Source organism: Carlito syrichta, unplaced genomic scaffold, assembly GCF_000164805.1.
Source record: "Carlito syrichta isolate Samal-C Ts95f unplaced genomic scaffold, Tarsius_syrichta-2.0.1 Scaffold316423, whole genome shotgun sequence".
NCBI classification, from domain to species: Eukaryota; Metazoa; Chordata; class Mammalia; order Primates; family Tarsiidae; genus Carlito; species Carlito syrichta.
In genome coordinates, this window is record NW_007260519.1 from 24,856 (window position 1) to 29,826 (window position 4,971).

Genomic DNA, 4,971 nt, shown 5'->3' on the forward strand with positions numbered 1-4,971 from the left:
GAGCCACTAAGCCCGATCTCGCATCTTTATAATAATTTTAAAAAGTAAAAAAACATTAAAAAGAACACCTAATAAAATAATTGACTCATCAAAAAAAAATTTGGACCACGACCTTCATACCTAGGTGCTTTGTCCTTTATTTCTCCATAGACTAAATGGTGCCCCCCTATATTTCTGTCTCAAAGATCAGAACATAAGGTCCATCCTGCCTCTTTCACCTGAAAGAATTAAGGTTATTGCTTGATATTCTATCTTTGAAATGTTCCAGAAAGCAGCAGGTTTCTTTATACTTCTTGTATTTATTACCTATGAGTTAAATACTAATTAAAATCTCAGTGTGAATGTTGTGGTCACATTGCCCCCATCAGGACATTCTTTTTTTATTTTGAGTTAGAATCTCCATCTGTCACCCAAGTTGGAGGGCAATGAGGCACTCTCAGCCACTGCAGCCTCAACCTGCTGGGCTCCAGTTATCCTTTCGCCTGAGTCTTCCAAGTAGCTGGAACTACAGGTGTGTGGTGCCACACCCAATTAATTTTTTGATTTTTTTCATTTTACTGTAGACATGAGGTCTCCCCAATTGCCCTGGCAGTTCTCAAACCTGCGGGCTCAGGCAATCCACTCCCCTCAGCCTCCCAAAGGGCTGGGATTACAGACTGAGCCACTGAGCCCGGCTGAAAAGATTCATTTAAGAAGGAGATGACTTCCCACAGACCAGAAGGGAGCCAACACTCTAGATGAGTGTGGCCTCTTAGACCCCTGAGCCCCAGCTTAAATCCTCATAGTCAGTAAGTCAAGAGATGAAGTTGGAACAAAAAAAGGCTGTGACTTGATTTAGGAGGGACATTACAATGAAGGGCTGGCATCCTAAAGACCTAGCAGGTTGACACTGGAGTGACTGTGGGTTTGTCATTGCTATACAGCCTGGATGGAGTGAGACTTTGCCTCGAAAAATAATAATAATAGAGATGTAAATAAATATACTTTTAGAGATTATGTGCCATGATAGATATCTGTTGACTGATTGCTGCCTAAAACAGGTTTCTTTGTCATTAAATTGACATTTTAAATTATTATATTTGCTGGACACAGTGGCACTTTGGGAGGTTGAGATGAGAGGATGAAAGTTTTCCATCTAGGCAGTATATGCAACTTATTCTGTGTCAAGTAAATATCTCACTGAAAAACTTACATGCCTAAGTTATGCAAATTTTTTTTTTGAGTTGGAGTCTCACTCTGTCACCCAGAGTGGAGTGCAGTGGCTGCTCCCGACCACCACAGCCTCCACCTGCTGGGCTCCGATGATCCTTCCATCTCAGCCTTCCGAGTAGCCAGAATTACAGGCGTGCGCTACCACGCCCGGCTAATTTTTTGATTTATTGTAGAGATGAGGTCTTGCCTGCCCAGGCGCGTCTCGAACCCACAGGATCAGGCAATCCACTCACCTCAGCCTCCCAAAGGCGCGGGATTACAGGCTGAGCCACCAAGCCCAGCTTAGTTGTGCAAATTTATGCTGAATCATTCACAAAAACAGAGTGTCTACACTACCTGAGTGGATTTACTTCATCCTTTTATCTCAGACTTAATGCATTAGAGAAATTTTCTGTGTTACAAATTATTTTATTGCATAATTCTACTTATATCATCTGTACCCTGTTCTCTTCTCTCTTGCTTTACCTAGAGGCATATGTGTTATTTTTGTTGTTTTCAGGGGCTGTTGACTTTCAAGGATGTGGCCATAGAATTCTCTCCAGAGGAGTGGGAATACCTGGACACCACTCAGCGGATATTGTACCGGAACGTTATGTTAGAGAACCACAGAAATCTGGTTCTTCTAGGTGAGCACTGTCTGAACACACAATCCCTATTTTATGCAAAGGATTTTACATCCTTCCTTTGTAGAATGATTTCTGGGAATTTCTGCTTTGTGCAAATGAGGTCATATTCCTGCTATCAAAGAAAAATTTTTGATTTATTAACTGAAAAAAGAAAAATTAAAGATGTTTCATTTTGAAATGAGGCATGCTTTATTTTGAATTGAAATGTGTCCTTCTATCTATATTAGTAAGTTCAGAAATTTAGTTGCATAGAATATCATTACCCACACCTCAATCCAAGTGCTACTATAAGATTTTGACTCACTACTACTGAGCTCATAACCCACAAATTTAAAGCTGTGCACAGTGGCTCCAGTCTTTAATCCCAGCATTTTTGGAGATCAAGATGAGAGAATTGCCTGAGCTCATGGGTTCGAGAACAGCCTAGGCAACTTGGCAAGTACTCATCTCTATAATAAATCAATAAATTAGATGGGTGGGGTAGCATGCACCTATAGTTCTGGCTACTTGGAAGGCTGAGGGAGAATTGCCTGAGCCCAGCAGGTCAACACTGGGGTTGCCATGAGAGTGCCACTGCACTCTAGCCTGTATGACAGAGTGAGATTCCAACTCAAAAAAAAAAAAAAGAAAGAAAGAAACACACAAATTTAAAATTCTGTCTAAATGTTCTAATGTTTCTATTGGGAAACAGTATTTTGGGATTAATTTTCTAGAATCTTGTATAATGTGTTCTCTACTTAACACAATACTAGGTTTACAATTGAAGAACCCCAGCAAGAGTCATGTTACTTTGTTCTAATTAAACAGGACTCGCTGTCTCTAAGCCAGACCTGATAAAGTGTCTGGAGCAAAGGAAAGAGCCCTGGGATGTGAAGAGAAGCAGCACACCAGTCAAACCTCCAGGTAGGGGAGAGTGAATGAAGTTGATGACAGAGGTCAAGATGTCCACAAAGGGTCATCTGTTATTCCATGTTCTGAAATTCTCCAAAAGCTCTGCTTCTTCTTCAGTGATCTCCTTTCAAGGTTACAGAGGAAATCAAAGTCCACTTAATGGTTTGTTAGCAACTACATTATCTGTCTACCTTTCTGATTCCTTTGGACACATGCAAATATTTGCTTATTTATTTCAAAAATCCATGTCAAAGTATTTTTTAAGATTTCTTTTTATGTCATATTGGAAATAAGTGAGAGTAGTGATTTTGATGTTTGAGAATTTTTTTTTTTTTTCTTGAGTTGGAGTCTCACTCTGTCACCCCGACTGGCGTGCAGTGGTCGCTCCCAGCCACCGCAGCCTCTACCTGCTGGGCTCCGGCGATCCTTCCACCGCAGCCTTCCAAGTAGCCGGAATTACAGGCATGCGCTACCACGCCCGGCTGATTTTTTGATTTACTGTAGAGATGAGGTCTCGCTGCCCAGGCGGGTCTCAAACCCACGGGCTCAGGCAATCCACTCACCTCAGCCTCCCAAAGGCACGGGATTACAGGCTGAGCCACTGAGCCCGGCTTGATATTTGAGAAATTTTAAGAACTAAAGACAGATATCATATGCTTTCAACTTTATGAGATTCTATCCTAGGGAGGTTTCCAGTGTGATTTTATATAAATTTATACTCCATAATTCTACCAGAACACAAATTATCTCTCTTGATAGAAGACATTTTGTTATTTTACTTTAATTTTTCTTTTTGTTTTATGAACTGAGATAGGTAATTTATTTCTATATATTCAAATTCTTAAGTATATCGTGTTGAGTACTGGTAAACATATTAAACTCCTAATTGTTACCTTATTGCTTAATAACTCTTTTTTTTTTTGAGTTGGAGTCTCACTCTGTCACCCAAACTGGTGTGCAGTGGCCACTCCTGGCCACTGCAGCCTTGACCTGCTGGGCTCCAGTGATCCTTCCACCTCAGCCTTCCAAGTAGCTAGAACTACAGTTAATGCGCTATCATGCCCGGCTAATTTTTTTTATTTATTGTAGAGATAAGGTCTCACCAAGTTGCCTGGTTGGGTCTTGAACCTGTGCACTCAGGCAATCCACTCACCTCAGCCTCCCAACCATGCGGGATGACAGGCTGAGCCACCAAGCCTGGCTATAACTCTTATTTTATAATTTTGTTTTCTTTAATGTGATGACTAGGACTAGTTTACATATGTATCCCCATGTACATGTGCTTAAATATGTGTCTTTAACATCCGATTTTTTTATACATAGATAAGAAATGTATAACTAAGCCAGGCTCGGTGACTCAGCCTGTAATCCTGTGTCTTTGGGAGACAGCGGTGAGTGGATTGCCTGAGCCCATGGGTTCAAGACCCACCTGGGCAGCGAGACCTCATCTCTACATTAAATCAAAAAATCAGCCGGGCATGGTAGCACATGCCTGTAATTCCGGCTACTCGGAAGGCTGAGGCGGAAGGATCGCCGGAGCCCAGCAGGTGAAGCTGCAGTAGCCAGGAGTGACCACTGCACTCCAGTCTGGGTGACAGAGTGAGACTCCAACTCAAAAAAAAAAGATATGTATTATTATGTATTGGGTATAATGTAAAAATTTGATATGACTATACATTGTGAAACACTGATTCCAATTATGCTAATGAACATATCAATAACATTTCATAGCTGCCATTTCTATGTTGTGTAAGGAGAACACATAATGTCATAAGTCACTATGTTTTATGTTATTTCCCTAAAACTCAGTAATAATTGAAACTTTGTCACCATTGAAAAGCATCTCCCATTTTGCCCATCTGCAGGTGCTGGTGGCCACCACTCTACTTTCTTCCTCTATGAGTGCAATCTTTTGATTCCACACATGAGTGAGATCATGCAGCAATTTTTTCTTCCTGAGTTGGAGTCTCACTCCATTACTCAGGCTGGAGTACAGTAGCACTCTAATGGCCACTACTGCCACAGTCTGTTGGGCTCAGGTGATCCTTCTGCCTCAGCCTTCCAAGTAGCAGGAACTACAGGTGTGCACTACCACACCCAACTTATTCTTTGATTTATTGTATCTGTGAGGTCTCTCCAAGTTGCCCAGTCTCATCTTGAACCCCTGAGCTCAGGCAATCCTCTAGCTTTGCCTCACCAAGTACTTGGATTATAGGCTTGAACCATTATGCCCAGCTTCATG